Consider the following 22416-nt stretch of genomic DNA (forward strand, 5'->3'; position numbering starts at 1 on the left):
CGGAAATAGACCTGGCCAGTTTTGTTGATCACGTGATTTTTGAGCTACATAATATTCCTCAGTTTCCATTCCCTATGATAAATTCTCTCTAGACTAATCTAAGGAAACTCGAAAAAATCTCAAGGTGGCTCATTTTCAATATAGAGTTTAATAAAGTTTGCTTCTAACCGTGAATTTTTTAATCAATATCAAAAGGATTGTATGGAGGGGGGTTGGAATGGCTAAAGGGGCCCCCTGTGTTCCCTTGATGGTGGAAACATATGGCGAGGCATAATTTACTTTTTTTGAAAAGTGTAGCTCCTCCCCCATCGTCTGCTTATCCATCTCCTGAAGGCGGATAAATGTCTAGTCGTTTCAAACTAGGCACCGAGCGGATAGAGGGTGGAGTTAGCGGAAGAATTTTACTTTTTTGGCAGCCAATGAAAATATTTAAGCGGGAAATAGTCGTATTTCGTCAGTCTATGACGTAGCTATCATAAAATAAGCCACGCAAGATGTTTCCTAGATCATTTCACGCCTATTATGATTTGACCTTAGCCACTCCAACTCCCCTCCATTCATTCCTGATGTCAATTATTTGTTTTCAGTAAATATCATTTTGGAACATTGTTCCAAGAGTTCAGTGAACACAAGACTAAGCTCCGTTTGATTTTTCGGGAAAGTAGTTTTATCAAGCGCCTGGCTACCTGGAAACAGCATTCTTCCACGAATCCACGTTCAAATATAACAGGCAAGTGTTAGTAATGCCTCACGTGCAGCGTCGCGCGAGCTGTTGTGCGGGTGTGTAATTATCAAATTACCTCTGGCAAATCACTCCCTCTTCTTATTCCAACGAGATCATTTAATGGTATCTCCACCACACTATTGCTTCAAAGAAAGTTCTCGTATTATTTTGACGACTCGTTGAGAGGAAATGTGACAGACCTACCTGACGTTAAACCTCTTCGTGTAAAACTCTAGTATGGAAGAGTACACACTATCGGAGATCTCAAAACCCACAGTTTCCTTTGAAAAAAGAAGCCAAATTTAGACATACGAAGTAAGATAAGTGAAACTTCAATGAAGAATCTCCGTTTTTAAAGTGAGGGTTTTTATCATTTCTTCTACTAATCATAAGACCAATCTGCATAGCGAAATATCCATCATCCCCCGGGTGTTTTTGAAATTCAAATTAGTTTGAGATTTCACATATAATTTTAAATAAGCCCCTCTGTCCAATCGCGTTAAGTCCTGCCTTCTTGTTAACAAAATTCTCATAGCACGCTCAATATCTCGCGCCACGATTGTGACGTCGCGCGCAAATTTTATCAAATGTCGTGCTAAATTTCATTCGAAAAGAGCTTGCCTCGAGAATTTTGTTAACCAGAAAGCAGGGCGTTACGCGATTGGTAGGAGGGGCCTATTTAAAATCATACATGATATCTCAAACTAATTTGAATTTTCAAATCACCCAAAGGTATTTCCTGTTCATATTGGTCTTATAATTAGAAAATATCACTTGATTTTCCTATTCAACCCTCCCTTTAAGCGTTGAATTGCGTTGAAAGACAATGAGATATAACCTTAAAAATTGATGTCTAAATTTCCTTACCTCAACTACTCCCATCCGGACGTGGTTCATTTTGAATAAATTAGAATAGTAAAGACGGGCGTGAGTCAAGTGTGATTTGCTTTCTTGAATATCATTATGCGGAACTGAAGAACTCCTGTCTATGTTTGTGGCTTGGTGTATTTTTTCTCGAGCGAAAGTATATATTACTGCTCTAAATGCGTAAGATAGAGACTCTGAGCTAGACCTACGTCTTGACATACAGGACACGGCGCATATGAGGAACCGCGCAGCAAAGGTTGAAGTTAAATTCTCAGTGTAAAATAACTGGTTTCATAATCAAGTGTAATTAAATATGTTTACGTTCGAAAAACAGCCAGTATTTTAAGACTTGTGTTTTCGAAAATTTTATAAATAAAACGCCAGAGTTTATATTATAATTAAAGTAATTAAGACCTTATTTCCGCGAGGTGATGTATAGTTCATTTTTATCTACCACAATTTTCAGTAGTTTATAGCTGGTGCATTTTCATGTTTACATTGAATTTAATTATATTCAGCCTCAAGAAACCATCATTAAAGTTAAGCCATTATTTTTAATGGTTGTACTTTATCGCTTAACGTCCCTTGTCAAAAAAGGTAAAGATCCGTTATACTCAAGAACTTTAAAAATTAAATGAAGTAAATGAAACGTTTTTGTGAAAAAGACCAGGAAATGGAGAGAACACATTTTCTAATCGCTTTAGTTTGATGAAATATACTGAAAATCTTAATCTTTTAAAAATTTATATTTAACTTTAGTAATTAAAGGTAATAGTCCGTACGTGTTAATGGTAATTATAACTTTACTTTCCGACTTGCGGTTGAGAGAACATTTTAACGACTGGACTTTAGGTGAAGTCATCAGCTTTTAAATCTTTTTCAAAAAATTCATATTAAATTACCGTATTATTCCCAAGATTATAGCATTCGCATTTTAAATGGAACGTCGACTTTAATTTAATTACCTTATTTTTCCATGTGCGTTAAGTCGATTAGAGTTAAAACCAAGGAAAATATTAGAACGGTTGCCTGAAGTACTTAAAAAATAATTTTCGAAGTTTGCTTCAAAAACTTCATGTCCGAAACAAGGGGGTAATAAAAATTCATTATATTTCGTCCCCCATGGTGAAATCTATCAAAATATCCACTAATAAATCTTATTAAATTGATCTTTCCAATGAATTTAATACTTCATATTTACATTAACTAATAATGTTAAAAGGAAAGTACCTTAAAATGTACACAAATTATTCTTATAAAAACGATCTTTCCTAAAATATTTTAAAACCTAGTTTTTTTTGACAATTAAATTCTAGCATATGCCTCTTCACAGAAGTCCATTAAATTAGCCAAGGCCAATTTAAAGGACTTCTGCTCTTTATAAATTTTTCGAAATTTAGGGTATACAAGTGAACCGATTATCCATAAGGGATAAGAACAAGACGGCCCAAGGGCTCGTAATAGTAGCCATATCGTACGAGTGAATAGACCCTCTATACCCTACCATAATGAGTGGATAACCCCTCTATACCTTACCCTAATGAGTGAATAGCGCTATCTTTTACAATGCCTAAATGATTTACCGTGCATAAAATCAGAGTGAATAGCCCCTCGATTCCCTACTCTAAACAGTGAATAACCGTATAAATTTACTTATGCTGTAATTCTAATATTCCGCCGAATCGAAGAACAGATAGATTTAGTGATAATCCCGTCGATGAGTTTACAGGCTCTATCTAAACCTACATTTGAATTAACCGCCAAAACGTTCCAGTCAAACATAACATAGGTGGCGATAGCTACCGAACGAGAACGAAACACATGAGGAGCGCGGTAGGAAACGGGAAAAATCGTTATCTATTTAATTAGCACATAATAAAAAAGAAAATAACTATAAAAACCCCAAACATACAAATTCATAAGTATCCGACCCCACAGATAAAAATTCAAAAGTATCCGACCCCACAGATTAAGAGGTACCCCACCCCACATCACCCCGACATTTTAGAGATAAAAATAAACGATAAAAAAATCGGGGTTTCTATCAAGTCTCTGTGGTTCAGTGTTAGAATGTCTGTCTATTCCCGGGTCAGACCTGAAAAAAATTTAATTAAAATTAAATCTCTAACCGAGCCCAGTTACCCCAATGGGTGGGTTGTGGTAATATAAAGATCCTTTTAAGCTAAAATCTGACGATAACGAAAGCGACAACCCCGGCCACTACTACTACGGCTCGGGTCAAACTAAGAGCCTATCGTATACTACGATATGGCTAAAAAGTGCAATTGCGTGAATATTTGGAGGAAGCCCTGCCATTGGGAGGCTAGACGTTTCTCGTAACCCTAGCCGTTCACCCATTACCGGATTAAGCAATCCTATGAAAAACATTAACATGTACAAAAATGGGCCAAGCCTCGCCTCGTGACCTCTCCGCCGTAAAACGTTCTGAGATCCCATGTAGAGCCAAGTCTGCCTTTTGTTCTCATTCAATCGCCAATTGAACAATTATGTTATAAATTAAGTCCTTTTCCAAATTAATAACCAATATTCTTTGACTCTATCATTATTATACATCTTTGTTCGTATCAAAAATATCGTGACTTGGCAAGCGCAGGTCATCCCCTTCGATTATTTTAAAATAGGCAACGATTTAGTGAATATCCCTTCGATTATTTTAAAATCAGCAACGATTTAATGAATATCCCCTCGACTTCCTTTTAATATTACTTACCTGCGATTGCCAAGTCACGATATTTTTGATACGAACAAAGATGTATAATAATGATAGAGTCAAAGAATATTGGTTATTAATTTGGAAAAGGACTTAATTTATAACATAATTGTTCAATTGGCGATTGAATGAGAACAAAAGGCAGACTTGGCTCTACATGGGATCTCAGAACGTTTTACGGCGGAGAGGTCACGAGGCGAGGCTTGGCCCATTTTTGTACATGTTAAGGTTTTTCATAGGATCTCACTTCTTTTTGTAGACCCTCGGTAGTTATATTAAAACAAGACCCTCTCGTGGTACTTCGTTTGCCAATATAATCGCTAACGTTTGTCCTTATTTACGCTGAATTACCCCTTTCGACCCGCAGAGAATATGTAATAAAGATTGTACGCGATATCCTAATATAAGAATATAGCATCAGTTACGACACATTTATTTTAAACTACTACTCTTATTAGCTTTAATATATATTTAACTTTCGGTTAACTTTGGACCATTACGTCCTTTCATCAAGAACACACACTATTTCTGTTGAAAAGACGGCAGCGCCATCTAGTTTTAAAATAAAGAACTAAAGAACAATTTTATAAAAATTTCGGGATGTTTTAATTTTTCTGTGCTTTATAAAATAAATGAAAACTAAATCCTGAATTTTAAGTTTCTATCTACCCTAGAAGTACCTTAGAATTTTGATGATCGGTGAGTGAGTGAGTGAGTGACAAAATAAGGTAGATTTCACCTTCGATATTTCGAAAAGTATATAGGGTAGGAACTTGAAATTTGGAAACTATAGCTAGGATTGACAGTCCTCGCGGCAAGCAAAATTTCAGACTTTTACCTGTAGCCATCACGAAGTTACAATGGGCTTAAAAGTGCCACGAGTTGCTTCGAGAAAAGGATGTCAGTGCTCGACTTGGCTGGGAGCACTGCCGTGCTCCCAGATTTTGCACCGGGGGCCGAGATAATGTGCGCCCCCTTAAGCCCTTAAGCCGAGAAAAAATGAACAGTAAGTGTTGATAGGGGGAATTGTTTAAAAACCCTTGCGCCCGGGGGCCAGTGCCCCCTCGCCCCCCCTTTAATCTGATCCGCGATCACCGCGTACATCTTAACACTAAGGATGATAATGGAGTAGAAGTAAATATTGCTATCTGTGAACTGCGAACGCGGTCCGGATATTGTGAACACGTTTGCTCCATTTGCCAACTGCAAACGGGATGACAGGCACAGACACCCCGATACGTCCAGTTTAATACCTCCCCATAACGTCATCGTCACTCGCGGAGAGGTAAAAAACATACTGACACTTCTCTACAATATTTTTCGCTTTGGAATTAGTGGTAAGCGTATGGTGTTGTCATAGACTTTTAGAAGGGAGTTATCTTGGGTTTTTACCTCTCCGTGTGACGTAGTCCAGGAGAGGTTCTGTAACGGCCGTGTCTGTGTGTGAGTCTATCTGTCTTTGTGTCTGTCCGTTGTTACACCCACGTGACCGCGTTCGCAGTTTGCGTATCGGAGCAAACGTGTTCGCCATTTCCGAACTGCTTTCACAGTCACGGAAAATTACCTGAATAAAACTATAAATTGAGCCGCCTTTCATCAAAAAAGGATCTGCCTCCGGAAAGTGAAATATATCGTGTATGTTGTCGAAAGGAAGGGCTTCCCATTTGTTCGAAAACTGCGATGTCATTTCCGAAGACACAAAAACCAATACTACGAAAGAAGACAGACTCCAAACTACAGAAAGAAACCGAGTGACTCCTTCGCACTTCAACCCTTGGGGACCTTTAGAGAAGAGACGGTTAAAATTTTACAACGGACGAATACTTCCTATTAAAGGATTTACTCGTTCCCAAAAGGCATTGGAACAAAAACATGAGAGAAAGTTCCGATTTCATTTTTCCGCATTTGGAGCTCAGTTTCCCTGCTATGTAAATCAGCAGTGCCAGGCCACAGAGAACCACAATTATCTACATTAATAAAAGATCAATTATGATTTTCGATGCTTTTAATTATGGGTACCAAATTCCAGGTAAAATATTAATATGTCTAATCTACGAAATTTCGTGACCTTATTAGCTCTTACAACTAATTTTACAATTTTATTTAGAGATTAGTAAAGTTAATTTACCCATATGTCAATAACAGAATATATATTATTTCCGTTTGATTTATTAGTTCCGAATAATATTTGCATTCTCTCAATCAAAAATGGGTGCGAAGTAGGAAAGACATTATAACGATGCAGGGTAAGCATCGATGGACATATAGAAAAATCTCCTTCCTATGTTAGGAAAGTGTTCATTGTATTACCATAAGTACCATAATTACCCCTGATACTTGGACTAATGTAAACGGCATGTTCACCCAAAAACAGAAAGAGGCAGCTTTTTTAGCGATTTAAAACTAAATCATCCGCTAAAGGTCATATTCAGAGCTTCTCTGAAGATATCTTGTAAGCCATGGGCCAGTGTTTGTGTAATGGCGGCCTTCAACCGCGAGCGTTTTGGTTGTAACTTTAAACAAGATTGTTGTAGCGATGTATATTTAGTAATGATGGATGACGATACAAATTCATATGGTACGATCGCAACATGTAAGATAAAGTTATCTTTTGTAATATCATGGTAATATATGTATGCTAAATCACTAAGCTTTGGGGTTTGTAAAAAATTTATTACGCGATTGTAAATAATCTTGTTTTTATGTATTTATTTTTTGTTATTCTGTAAAAATTTCACGTTACTTTCTTTCAATATTCTAGAGATGGGCCGATACCGATACCATATCGGTATCGGTACCGATATTTGGCCTTAACCGATATATCGGTATCGGTTAAAAATGAACCGATATTTCTACCCGATATTTTTTGAAGAAAATAAATACTTATGTTGAGAGTAGATGACGCCATAAGACCTAAACTCTGAGACAGCACAGTTTTTCATCTATTTTTGGATAACGTAACTGGTGTCTAAAATGGGTTTTTCGTATGATAGGCCAGTTTTATAGTTTCAAGTACCGAAATTGGATCGAGAATCATCAATAGAGATGGGCCGATACCGATACCATATCGGTATCGGTTTGATATCGGTTTAATCGAAGGATCGGGTAAAATATCGGTATCGGTACGTATCGGTTTCCCAAGTATCGGATCATATCGGTATCGGTTTAAACTGGTATCGGCCCATCTCTACAATATTCATGTATAAGTTCAACTCTTGTAAAATATTCCTTTGTAAAATTTTAAATTCATGCTCAATTCATGCATTTTAGAACCGAAAGTATTTTCGAAAGAGAACGACAGGGTTAAAAACCCTAGAAAAGCCCCTCCGTAAGCTAGTGGAAGAAAGTCCCTTTGACTACACCTGTTTGGGCCTCTTTCACCAGCCCAAGGAGCGAGTTTTTTGAAAAACAACCCAAAATAAATCAGACCACGCCTTAACAGCGACTCGAAAGGTCCTAACAAATAGACCTCTCTCTGCCGTAGCAGAAAATTAACAACCAACCTCCTGGAAAACAAGGATATTTTTGTATTAGACTATTTTAATTAAACAGTTTTTTCTGACGTTTGCATCTATCCTCAATTCCTGTATAAGGCCACGAGAATTGTCCCGATAGTTATCATAACAGTTTTCAGTCCGGTTATTTTAACTCAACTAGCTCTCCCCAAAAAAGAACTAAAACAATAGATTTCGCTACCCTACAACAAATCAACGGAACGCAACCAAACTCAACGGCGTCAAACTGTACAGTGGATTGACCGTAGTCACCGGCATCAGCCCACGAGGACCAGCACCAAAAATTCACCCAAAGATACCACAAATCAACATTCCAATATTTTCCGGAGACCGTTCTCAGTGCAAATTCACCGCAGTCATCGAAAACCAAGGATCCTCGAAAGTAGAACAAGCTGGTCACACCCAATCAATTTATAAGACATTGGTCCAGTGAGGCAGTGACCCCTATAAGTGTCTCAAAGTTTTCTTATTTCCGTCCCTGCTTAAAATAAAACCGACGAAATAAATCACAGCTAGAAAAGGTTGAATTGAGGCGGAAATAAGTCAAATACTTTGAGCATCCTGGAAATTCGCGAGAGCGGAAATAAGCAGAACACTTGAAATGTATCCAGGGACACAATTCTCTAAAAATTTATATGATTAAATACCCAAATCCAAATGTAAACATTAGGGTTGGTTATTCTCTAACCCAAATCCAAATCGACATTTGAATCTCCCGCGAAACACTTACCCAAATGTACGTCACTTCCTCTTTCATTGCATAATTTTATTTCAGCATAAATTACCCTTAAGCAGTGAATTAATTACCTACGATAAATTAATTTATTACTTTCATAAGTAACATAATAAACATAAGTATGACTCTTCCTATTGTAATAATGCAAATTTCAAAATGAAACCTATAATCAACACTGACACTCTCACTTACATCAGGCCAGGACTTGCAACTCCGTCGGGTACTTCATGCTGGTCTTTGGCGAATGACATAGTTCTACAATTTTAGCCAATCACAATAAACCATCTCCTTGAACGTATTTGTGTCGGAAATAGCTCGTCTGCTATTTATTGCACAAGCTCGCGCGGTCGCGGTGTTTGTATAATCGACTTTAAGATTGCCACAAGTCGGATATTTCAGCACCAAAAATGATAAGCCTTTTGAAGTCTAAATATTCGGTAGCTAAATTTACCCAGTGCAACTTTCAACTTCGTAATCTGGCCGCGCTAAAGTCGGTAAAAGTCAATACAAATCAACTATATAACCAAGGCTTAGGACCGTTGACTCAAATCTCAATGGCGTCTGTTTAAACCTCTGAACCGGATTTTCGATATGGGCGGAAGTCGCTTCATTTTCCACCGCTAGGGGTCTCTGTGCTGGGCGCGAACTTATGATGACGTAAAAGGTCCGAAAATAGGTTTTTAGTTAGTTTTGGCTAATTGTCATACTTATGGTTATTATGTTACTTATGTAGCTTTAAAATTAGAATTTTATCCATTATAAAACTAAGCTTTTCCTGAAGGTTTTGAACCGTTTAATTGAAATTATTTAGACTATTAGTGATGATCAATTGGTAAATATCGTAAATTAACCGATGTCAGAAACAATTTATTTAAAATCAATGAAACTAAAATATCAATATCAAACAATTATCCACTGGAAAATATATCAAGCTATTCTTTAATTTAAATTTCTCAGGTTAAGTTTCAAAAGAAGATGAATTTTATTATTTTCTGACACCAAAATTGGCAGCTTCTTTGCATAATTCCCGAAGTTTTTCTATTCCAAAATAGAAATGTTAACGTTTTGTGACATTAAAGGAGAAATATAAATAAAATTTTCGTTTCTTTTGAACTAGTTTCTATAAAGGAACTTTAATCAAAAGGCCATTTGTAAGAGTACACTTACCGATAATGGATTTTACTAATCTAGACAATTACTACGTCTTTTAATTAATATTTTATAAATACTACCTGAATATTTTTTTAAATATGAATGATTATATTTTTATTTCAGATTAATGAGTTAAAAAAATTGGTATCCGTGTTTCAGTTAAGCTTTGATATTGACATCGGTGAATTTACGATATCGGCTAACGATCCTAGTCTGTTTATAGCATTAAATCGGAACTTCACTTGACGCAATTTTCTAAGGAGCTATGACTATAATTTTGTTTAATTATAAGATTCTTAGCGTAATGTTTAAGCAATACGTTTAATCTTGAAAAGGGAGTGAAAGTACTAAAATATTTTTTTTTTATAAAACTAATTAACTATGAACATTTTTAACCATTTTTGGATATAATCGATTGTAACACACTTGTCATTAAATTTTCAGGGCTTAAACTTAGCTTGAAAAATTGACATTTAAATCTAAGTAGGAGATTCAGTTAAGATTTGATATTCGGCTCTAAACTAAGCCTTAATAACAATGTTTAGTAAATAAATCATTATTAATGATTTATTTACTAAAGTTACATTAATCACAACGTTTAGAGCCCGGCATTATCCAAGTTATTTTATCTTCATCCATACTCGAAAATTATCCATATAACTCACATGCTAAATCGTATTATAATCCACAACTTTGTTTATAAATAATCGGTTATCCACCAATTTGTGGATAATGGATAGATAATGCCGAGCTCTAAACATTAATCTCAATGTTTAGTAAATAACACAAATAATCGCAGTGTCTACAAAAATTATACTTAGCTTGAAAAATTGATATTTAAATCTAAGTAGGAAATTCAGTCAAGATTTGATAATTTTCGTTTTATTTGAACTAGTTTCTATATAGGAACTTAGCTCAATTGGCCATTTGTATACACTTACCGACAATTGATTTCACTAATCGGGCCAATTACTGCGTCTTTTCATTAATATTTCATAAATACTACCTGAATAAATTCAGTTAAGCAAAGGCTTATAGCATTGCTGTCGTCCCGCGTACATACTCCCGGTCTACCGTAAAATCTGGCGTGTTTAGACCAGAGAGCTCTCCTTCGTTTATTCTCAGTATCATCTTAAGCTAAAAATACGAGGTTCCCTACGTACATAATTTACGATACCCCTGATAACGCGCGCGGTCTCAAGAGCCGCGCCAATACGAGGTTACTAACCCGCACCCCGCGAGAGCGCTCGGCATTCGAGGGATCAGGCAACTAGCGTAATACGCTTCCCATCGTACACGCTCAGATAGACTTTATTACGGAGCGGCTTTCCCCTCGACAACTAGAAACGCACGACGCCATTCGAGGGATCAGGCACTGGCGTATTCCCCCGGTATTACCTTTTTGGTGGTTTTATTGCCGTAAATTCGGGAGATATGCCTTTAATCCGTTCTAATATTGAAATAAAACTATAAAAAGTAATCCCGAGTGTATTTCCGCGTTAAACGGCGTAATACGCTTCCCATCTTACACCCTCAGAAAGACTTTATTACAGAGTGGCTTCTCCCTCGTCAATTGTCCCGTATAGAGACTAACATTTTTTCTCCGCCACTAGATGGCGTGTGCAAAAATAAAAAAGCAAATTTCCAGCTCCTTTTTTGGAATTCTGTTGTCTGTCGTCTGCTTCGTTTCCTGCTAGAAACATATCCTAGATTTTACCGGATTTACGGGGCCCTTCCAATTTGAAGTAAAAATGATATATCTATTCAATTTCTTTACGTGTTGATTCTTAAAATAGAGTGTTTTCACCTTGTCAAAAGTTAGAAAACTTCAAAATACTACTGGAATGATGACAAAAAGTTTAATGTGTTTTCAACGAGTGGTGTTTATTTAATTGAACATTCCCATATGAGGTATACACGGTTTCATTATTTGTTAATCTCACTAAAATTCTACTAATTTGAAGGTGTGTGTCCTGAAACTCAACCAACGCATCATCATTCGTTAAAACAATTTTTAATCCTAATGATGTTACGTAATCATTTTTTAAACTATTTGTTACCAACAGTGGATTGTTTAATCCATAAATAGAAGAAACAGTGGTGCTGGTTAATACAGGAGGACAGTGTCGTTATGTAATTTTATTAGTGAAATAATTTTCATGTTTACATCAGCGGAGAATTTTCCAACGTAACCACGTGGGAGTCAGAGTTACGCTGTTCGCCAATCGGTTACACGCTATTTCCACAGTCCACATTGCCCTTTGTTTATTAAATTGCTATGAATTATTTACGCATTTGATGTAATTACTGACATAAAAGCCAAACTATAGAATAGCATCATTCATTAACTTATTTCATAGATGTTCTTTCCGCTACCGCAAATTTAGCAAGGGTATGATAAAAATTGAACGCAATGTGTTGAAATAATCAAAAACTCCTCTAAACATTACAATAAAGGTCAATTATTTATTCAAACTCTTTTTACAACCTAAATGAACACTGTCGAAACACAATCCAGCTTTAATTTGAACTTAATTAAGTATAATTAAAGTGAAATTAAACCAAAAATATACATTTTTCTGGATAAAAACGGAAATAACTTTTAAATAAACTATTTAAATAAGATTAAAACTACCCAAGCCGTTGGTAAAGCCAAAGGTTTTCTATTTCACTCTTAAATTAATTTGAATTATCTTTACAGTACATTAAGGTGCAAAATTCTTAACTTTAGGGTAAAATAAGAATCAAAAACTCCACAAAAATGCAATTATGGTTAATTATTTGTTGAAACTCATTTTATTGACCTAAATGGACCCTGCCGAAACAGAATCCTACGTTAATTTCAACTTAATTAAGTATAATTAACGTGAAATTGAACCAAAAATATACATTTTTCTGGATAAAAACTGAAATAATTTTTAAATAAACTATATTAGCATGAATTGGCTTCAAAACGTGCTACGATGTCAAAATCTATATCCTCATTACAGACTATACAGTCTCTTCTACGTTCACGATCTTGCACTACTGAAATCACGAAGGTGCTCGCCAATGTCGGAAAAGGTGCTTCGCACCGGATGTTGTCGGTGTGGAAACCGTTCGGCATAAAGCACTGCCTTTAGTTGAACGTTACTGCGACCTTCACCCAAAATAAACATCCTGTCCAATTTGTCCTGGTTGGAATAGGTTGGCATTTTGCTAGGAAACGAGACTAACTACTGTAATTCTACTACTTAGCTCCTACACTGAAGACCCTGTATATGAAAAGGGACCGGAAGTACCTCAAAGTTGAGTTTTCAAAGATTGCCAGATTGAGCAGGTCATGGGATTTAAAGTGATGAAGGTCGCTTTAACGTTCAACAAGTGACACCGCGGTATGTTTTTGGTGCTCCAATGTCCTCACCCGATAGGTCCAAACAATTACCATCCTGGTTTTTCGGCTCAGCGTTGCGGTATTGCCGGTTCCATTAGAAATACAAGGTCTGTAGTGTTACATTTGTAACAATACTCCTGTTAAAAAGGCACACAAACTGTACCCCCGCCCCCTCCCCCCAAAAAACATTTAAATTTCGCGCCTTTTCAATGGCTCTCTTTTCAATATGGGAAAAATGATTTTAAATTTTTTAAGTGTAAGAATTAAACGGGAAAATGGAGGCTGAGTGAAAGATAAGTGTAGTTTTAATTATAATTTGTTAGTTTAATTATAAGGTATCCATGAATTTACAAAAACATTCGTGTTTTGGGTTAATTTCACATTAATTATACTTGATTAAGTTTAATTTAACGGTTTATCTAGTGTGGATTTAGTTTATAATACAAGTTTCAATGAAATATTAACTTTAATTGCAATTACTCTAAAATATGAATGCGCTTTTGATGTATTTTAATGATGAATAAATTTAATTCGAAAGTGAAATAGGAAACATCTGTGGCTGTGCGAAAAACTTGTGTTGTTTTAATCTTAATTTGAGCGCAGTTCGGGAGAGTCGATTAAGCTTAAAAGTGTAATTTATTGGAATTTTTTACCCTAATTGGCACGTTTTGTGCAGTTTAACATTTTTTCCACAGTCAATATTTTACCCTAAACTTTTGAATTTCGCGCCAATTAATGTACTTTAAACATAGTTGAAGTTAACTGATGTGTGAAATAGAAAACATTGGGATTTACCAACGGCTTGGGTAGTTTTAATCTTAATTAAACAGTTTATTTAAAAGTTATTTGAGCTTTTAATCCAAAAAAGAATATTTTTGGTTTAATTTCACGTTAATTATATTTAATTGATTTAAAATTAACGTAGGATTGTGTTTCGGCAGTGTACATTTAGGTTATAAATGACTTTCAATATATACTTAACCTTAATTGCAATTTTCATTGGGTTTTGACTCTTATTTTACCTTAAACTTTCGAATTTCGCGCCTATTAATGTACTTTAAAGATAATTTAAATTAACTAAGTATGAGATATGGGGCTATACTAACAGCTTGTGCAGTTTTAATCTTAATTAAGTATTTTATTTCAAAGTTACTCGAGTTCTCATCCAAATATGTATATTTCATGTTTAAATTCACGTTAATTATACATAATTAAGTTGAAATTAATGAAGGATTGAGGTTTGGCAGTGTTGATTTAGCTTATAAAATGAGTTTCAAATCACCTTAATTGTAAAGTTTAGAAGAGTTTTTCATTCTTGCCAACACAATGTGTTAAATTTTTATCATACCACGTGCTAAATTTGCGGTAACATAAAGATCATCTATAACATATGTTAATGAATGATGTGATTCTATAGTTTAGCAACTTTGGCTTCAATAACCGTAATTAAATTAAATACCTAAACAATTCATAGCAATTTAGACAAATAAATGTGAACTGTGGAGATAGCCAACAACGTAACCCTCCGTTGCTGACGTGGTTACGTTGGAAAAATCTGCGCTGATGTAAACATGGAAATTATTGCACTGATTAAATTACATAACGACACTGTCCTCCTGGATTAATCAGCACCACTGTTACTTATATTTATGAATTAACAAAATACACTGTTGGTAACAAATAGTTAAGCTGCGCTAACGTAAACATCACGACTCTGCAGTAGGGAAAACATATTAAACTTTTTGTCATCTTACCAGTAGTATTTTGAAGTTTTCGATCTTTTCACAGGGTGAAAAGCATTATCTTTATTTCAACACGTTAATAATTTGAATAGGTATGCCATTTATTGGAAGCGCACACGGTAAATACAGCATAAACAGCCTAGTGTTAACCCAGTTAGGCTATGTTTCTAGCATAAAATTGAGCAGACTATACAAAGGATTCCAAAACAAATGAGTGCTGGAAATCAGCCTTTTTAATAATCTTTAAAGAGTAACTAAAATAGGGTAATGGCAGCCCTCTGCCTTCGACTGTATTAAGCTCTATGGGGAAATAACATGGGGTGCTATTAGTCTATAATTAATTTAGAAGTATTCCGAAAACTAACTTCGCTATACTTTTTCCGTATGGCCTATGACAATTTCCTCAAAAAAACGAAAATTTTTTAATCCTTTTTCTATGGGACGCTAACCCTAAAAACTGTGAATTTTCCTTTAACATTACGGAAGAATGTCATGTCATATCTACAAGGGCCTACCGGCCCTGTAGAATTGTGGGATCGGAAGCAAAGAGAGGTACAAAAAGGCCGACGTCGAAGAGTATTTTAGAAGGTGAAGGAGAGCGACCTGATGAAACGGCAAAAGAAAGACCAAATAAAAAGATTAGACATGACACCATTCCGTAATATTAAAGGATAATTCACAGTTTTTAGGGTTAGCGTCCCATAGAAAAAGCATTAAATTTTTTTCGTTTTTTTAACGAAATTGTCATAGGCCATACGGGAAAAATATAGCGAAGTTAGTTTTCGGAATACTTCTAAATTAACAAGCATTTATTAAATGGGAAACTTACCTGTTTCGATTTTTAATTAATGAATTCTAATTTTTGTAATTTAACTAATTAACATAGTACGTCAAAAAATTACTTTTGGGTCAGAAGTCAGCCTAACCTTATAGCACGCTTAAACCTAATTCTACATTTCGTTCTCGTTGACAACTAGAAGGGCCTAGGTTTGTGGGTGCTAACAAGTTACGTTGACATATGGCAAATGTTGGCTTTCTTGCTGATTTTCCTAATTTCTTAGCAGTGGACGCTAACAAATTACTTAGGTATTTCATCCGAGCTTGAGCACCTTTATATGTATTTTCTAAATAACTGTAGCCACCTTAATAAGAAATACGTCGTTATCAGGTCGAATTTTCGTCTAGAAAAGTAATTCAGGTAAATAATTACAGTTAATAGAAGTTTTTATATCATTTAAAGTAAGCTTTTCGACGTTCTTTACGGCCAAGGCTTAAGTTGTATTTTAGTTTGTCTATGTAATATAGTGTCTTTCCTTTTAAAGATTATAAGAAAGCTAATTTCCAGCTCTGTTTTGAAATTACAAAATACGTAGTCTGCTTCGATTCATGCTACAAATAAATCCCAACCCTTGGGCCTAGGTTTTACGCTACTTCTATTCATGACAGTTTGTTGGCGCGTCTAGTTTTAAGTAATCAAGATGGTCTAGCCAATAATTAAGCCACATCGTTTACGTACTCTCGCTATCCCTACTACAATTAATATACTTCTAATAAAATATCCCCTAATATACCGGTCAGAGGGAATAATTTTTCAATGACTGCTTGGCAAAGAGAATTAAATATCACCAACGCCCGTTACTAAATTACTAATACTACTACTACTACCACTACCACTACTACTCAGGTAAAAGTATTAGTCCCATCGATACCTTGTAGCTAAGAAGAAACTAAAACATTTCCAAAGCGCGCTTCAAGAACTCTCGCCCGCTCGGACTTTCTTTTAAAATTCTTCTCGATTTGAGGAGAAATACACGTAAATTCTAATAATAAACACCAAAACGTCGGTATTTACTTGCTTTTGCTTCTTAAAAATTTCCCTCGATTTCTTTGAATTTTGAAATCGGGGAGCGGGATGATTTATTGCGTGAAACCCTTATTGTCGACGGGTGACCGGAATTTTAAAGGGAGTTTTAAACCTTCCAATTAAATTAAGGCAATACTAAAATCCTCCCTCTCTCTAGCTTTAAATATATCGAGGAAACGTAAACGACAATTCACAAAGCTTAACCTTACCTGTACAATTAAATGCAATGCTTAAACATGCTATTATAATCCCCATCCTTTTAAAATACACGAACGAAAAATATCACCTCACCACAATTCTCTCACGTTCACTCTCCCTCCCTTCAATGACGAACCAAAAATTTTTATACTGCCAAAGGCATAAAATAACCATTTCTTCGGTTAGCTCTGACATAACCATTTCATTGGGTAACTCTGACCACATTCCAAATCGCGAAAAACTACTACCATGACGACGACCACCACCACCACAGGCTCGCGGGACAAACTAATAGCCTCATCGTATATATACGATGTGGCTAAAAAATGGGATATCTATCCAAATAATTATGGTTTAGAAATAAACAGTAGTGTTTCCACCCTGTGAAGAATTGAACTTCAAAATATTACAGGAAAGATAACAAAATTTTCAATGTGTTTTCCCTACGGCAGTTAAAAGAGTGGTTTTTACGTTAGCACAGTTAATTCAACATTCTCATTTGAGGACAGGTATAAACAGTTTCATTATTTATTAAGACGTTGAAATAAAGATAGTTCTTTTCACCCTGTGAAACTTTCGAGAACTTCAAAATACTACTGGAAAGGTGACAAAATGTGTGTTTTCCTTGCGGCAGTAAAAGAGTGGTGTTTGCTGCTTTGCATAAGCGCAGTTGGTTCAACATTTACATATGAGGTATACATGGTTTAATTATTTGTTAATCTCACTAAAACGCTACTAATTGTGAAGGCGTGTGATATAATTCCTGAAACTCAGCCGTTGTAGAAGACCACATCATTCGTTAAAAAATTTTTTATCCTATTGATCCAGTTAGTATGTGATGTTACGTTATGAATTTATGAACTATTTGTTATCAACAGTGGATTGTTTAATTCATAAATATAAGTAACAGTGTTGTTAGTTTGTAACCGATTCACTTAACAGGGCCGTTATGTAATTTAATTAGTCAAATAATTTCCAAGTTTACATGAGCGCTAAATTTTACCAACGTTACCTCAGGGGATACAGAGGATTACGTTGTTTGCTAGTTCCACACTCCACATTGCCGTTTGTTAATTCGTCTAAATTGCTATGAATTGTTTAGGTACTTAATTTAATTACTAGTAGTCAAGCCAAACTAAAGAATCACATCATTTAATTAACATATTTTAAAGATGCTCTTTATGTTACTGAAATTTAGCACAGAATATGATAAAAATTGAATGCAACTTGTCGGAAATAATATTATTTATTGAGACTAATTTTATAAGCTAAAATCAACGCAACGATGGTGTTTCACCGTATCAAAAATTCAACAACAGATATCTACGGAAAAACTGCAAGAAAGTTCTCACTGTATCAAAAATTCAACAACAGAAATCTACGGAAAAACTGCAACAAAGTTCATTAAGTTTTGAACATGGCAGTGCTGTTTACATTAGCGCAGTTCTTTCAACGTTACCATTTAAGATACGAAAGGATTAAGCAAGGAAAGAAATCAGCTCAATTTTTGAAATAACTATTTTATTAAAAAAAATTTAAATATTATTTGAGAAAAAATTTGGTATTTAAAAAATTTATAATTAGAAAAATATTGTAATTAGGCAAAAAAAATGTATTTTGGAAAAAAAATGCATTTACTATTTAGGAAAAAAAATTATATTATTAATATAATAAATAATAAAAAAATTATACATTAATAAAAACACACTTGAAAAAAAATGATTAATCTTGTTTTTTTTCAATCCTGTAAGGAAATGGTTTAAAATTATAATGATGAAGGGACCTGGGTCCAATTCTTTAAATATTTTAGCTCGTTACAACAAGTGATAATTATTCCTTAAAGGGTTAATGTCAATGTCGCGAGTCAGCAAGCAATTTTATGACAGATATAAATAGCTGCAAGTTTTATTGTGTGAGATAGACGCTAGCCCTTTAGTCAATTGTTATGACATGCAAAATATTTTTGAAGAACTGCAACCGCGCAGAAGAGTAAGCAGGAAACCGGCTATACAGGGTGTACCAAAAAGGGTGGTACACCCAGACTACAGTTGGCTCTATTGGCCATTTAAAGTCGAAGATGCTTTATGACATTTTTGACACCATTTATGACTGAATTAAATAAATGCTAATTTATTTTTATTAAGGGGTCGTCTGTGAAAATCTAAAATTATCATTTTTAAAAGGTGACCTGGACAGCAAAATCTCATAGAATAACTTCGACTCTAAATTGGGTCTAAAGCAAACTAACCGACTTTTGTTCGGTCCTACCACCCTTTTTGGAACATACAACTTACAACTAGATTGCAGCATCAAGCTCCTCCATGGACATGTCGTCCTCCTCCTCCTCCTCCTCTTCGACGCGTTTTGGCGAGGTACGCTCATGATCAGCGCCTTGAGGTTGGGCCGTCTCCTCCCCAGCGCCTTGAGGAGGGACAGGCCCAACCTCCGATAACGAATTTTGTTGGCCTCCTTACTCCGCTTCTACCAAAATTGAATAATACTTTGTAAATTTTCACTTTTAAGTATTAAATGAGTTTTATACCACGAACGCGGTTCCACCAGTCGCGCATTACAAGGACTCCAGCACCATGAGGCGGGGTCGGCACCACTCCGGCGCCTTGGGGAGGGACAGGCCCAACCCCCGCCATCGAATTTTGTTTGCCTCCTTGGTCTCCTTTTACCAAAATTGAATAAAACTTTGTACATTTTCACTTTTAAGTAGTAAATGAGTTTTATACCACGAACGCGGCTCCAGCAGTTGCGCGCCACAATTATTACAACGCCTGCCCCTGGCGTTGCGACCGCTACGACCTCCTCCACCGTTAACCCGGCCTCTGCGGCCGTTTCCACCGCGTCCACGGCCTCTAAAAATGCGGCCCCCTCTTGGGGCCAAAGCTCCGCGCCCTCTCTGGGCAAAACCCCCGCGCCCTCTCGGGGCAACAGCCCCGCGTCCTCTTGGGGCAAAAGCACCGCGTCATCTGGGGGCAAGAGCCCCACCTATGGCGTTTAATATGCCATCGCGTTTAATACGCCATCTCCCAGTTCTCCAGCATTTATGTGTACAGTTACGTTGCAGTTTTCGCCAATATTGAAAAATTGGTCCATTTTTTAACTACAATTTGAAATAAAGACCCTCATTATTATGGTACTAATCTTTCTTTCACTTACGGACTTTTTTCATATTAATTGTAGGCCTAGCTGATTTTAAGAGTGAAAAATATTAAAGGGATTGAAAATCAGGCCGGAGAAATGGGGTGAAGTGGAATTATTATTTCTTGTAGTAATCGAAAACACGTTTATCTTAATTACGGGCCTGTACTGTACTTTTAAAACTTTTTTCACTATTAGCCAACCGGCAAGCACTGCCTGCTTTCTATTACCCCTGAGCCTTAGCTGCTGCCATGAAAGAAGGCAACGCTCATTAACCGAGGCTTAACCTATATATTTTGAAAAAGACGTTTTAAAAAAAAATTCAAAGTGAAATTATAACCCATAAGTGCTCTAAAGGCTGCTAAATAAGTAATTAATCACAAAATAAACCTAATTTTTAATAAATTTTCCATTTATAATCATATTCTATGGTAGTAAGTTTAAAAATAAATCCGCTTACTTTGTAGCGTCTCCTTGTTTGAAAATTCTAAGTGCGTTCAGCAACCACTACCAAGTTCTCGGTTTAGTACCAGATTGCAATCGTTCTACGTAACCGGTAACCTAAAGCGCTTTTATGGTGGACGTAGCTAAACGCAGCGAATAAAACCGGGGAATACGGTAAATCTACTTTCTTCATTAATATAGCTTTTCCAGTGGTTTTAAAACAAAAATATAAGATAATTGAAAGAACAACAGTTAACAGACAGGTTTACAATATTTCTTTATTTATATGGCAGCAAACAATCACAACTACATAATTTTAAAAGTGGCGGTATAGGAAGTTTGTTCTGTTTAAAGCGACATCTCGAGGAAAAGGTGTTAAAAAAATATGTTTATCTGATCTCTTAGAAGGAATCACTACCTCCTTTACTTTAGTAAAGGAGGCATAAAGAGTATAATTTCGGCATGATTGTTATTTTAAAAATGATTTTCACTATATGATTTCTAAAACTCTATTCGTAACGTTAATCTTGAGCTTAATATAAAGTTTAGTCGGTTTGAGTATTTTCAAAACTAAACTACCTGTTGCGACTTGCGAGTAATAAGCATCTCTTCAGAATCTATTTACGATGCCATATAATAAACGATGCGTGGTTCTTGGATGTTCAAGTTGTAGTGACAATCTAGCCCAAGACGGTTCCTACAGTTTACATTTATTCCCGAAAGGTACTGTAAACCCTAACAAAAAGTGCCCTATTGGGCGACTGGGGTATTTGGCTAAGTTTTCTCCAATGTAAAGGTAATGATGATCTAATTAAAATGTGGATTTTGGCTACAAATCGTGGTAAAGAGTGGAGACCGAACAAAGTGTCCGTTATTTGTTCAAAACATTTTATTCAAGATGATGTTATCGTTACTAAAGGGAAAAAAGGATGTTACTGAAACCACATTCAATACCAATTCATGGAACAAGTTTAGATAAAGACCTTCTAGAAAGCTCAAATTCTAAACTTTTACTAACAGTACATGAAGATATAAATTTACTACATGCTCAAGCTTTTGATGATAATGAAACAGCAATCCAATCAAAACCAACTGGTGGTAACGCTGCGCTTGTTGGTACAGTTCTGCCACCATGTAAAGAAGGAATGAGAAAGAGGATTAAGCCCTACATAATAGAACATTACGTTCACGTCCCAATAGAGGAACCAGAAAAGTACTGCCACGCTCTACTAATTCTGTTCAAACCATGGCGAAACGAAACTGAGTTATTGGGCGAATTTGCAACCTTCGCTGAAGCTTTCAAAAGCTCATTAACGACGCTAAAACCCATGAGAGAATACCATGAGAAATTTTCGGTTTCCAAAGAAGTTGAAAATAAGCGCAAAGCCTCCGAAAAAGCTAAAGAGACTTCAACTATTTCTGATGCAGAAAGCTATGACGATGAAAATGCCCTTCAAGGGTAAGAAATCGTCGTTGAAACGGAAAATGCGATGCACGATGTCGAAGCCGCTATGGAAATTGATTACGAGGGCACGACACTAGACTAAGTTGCGTTACTCAACACCATAGCTGTCCGCGCTCACCTCAATTTAGCGAGCCCGAGCGCGAATTGAGCGAGGCTCTTCGAAGTAATTGATAAAGTCACGAGCCCGAGCCGAGCCCGAAAGTTTATGAAAAAGTTTTCTGAGCTTGAGTCCGGGCTCACAATACGTCACAAACAAAGTGAGCCTTGAGCTGAGCCCAGGTTCAACTGTAAAATTAACGAGAGCTTGCGCTGAGCTCTCTTACAAATGTTTTGGCTTTCCTGAGCTCGAGCGAGGCCAACTGAAAACTATGAGACCAATCATTTTAAAAGGGCGCTCACTGTTTTGAGACTGCGCTCAGCTTGGCTCAGCGCCGTATTCAGTGCCAACAGAAACT

At 36.0% G+C, this 22416-nt stretch overlaps 1 long non-coding RNA gene across 1 annotated transcript; it reads right to left on the reverse strand.

Moving 5' to 3' along the window:
* Nucleotides 1–12671: 12671 nt before the first annotated feature.
* LOC149655820 (uncharacterized) lies at nt 12672–14994 on the reverse strand. Its single transcript, XR_016370403.1, has 3 exons — nt 14853–14994; nt 14381–14658; nt 12672–13207 (listed from the first exon to the last, which is right to left on the reverse strand). It is a non-coding gene; the product is annotated as an uncharacterized LOC149655820 (long non-coding RNA).
* Between the last annotated feature and the right edge of the window lie 7422 nt (nt 14995–22416).

This window comes from Phalangium opilio, unplaced genomic scaffold, assembly GCF_054372755.1.
Source record: "Phalangium opilio isolate 3A_F unplaced genomic scaffold, DU_Popi_V2 ptg000078l_1, whole genome shotgun sequence".
NCBI lineage: Eukaryota > Metazoa > Arthropoda > Arachnida > Opiliones > Phalangiidae > Phalangium > Phalangium opilio.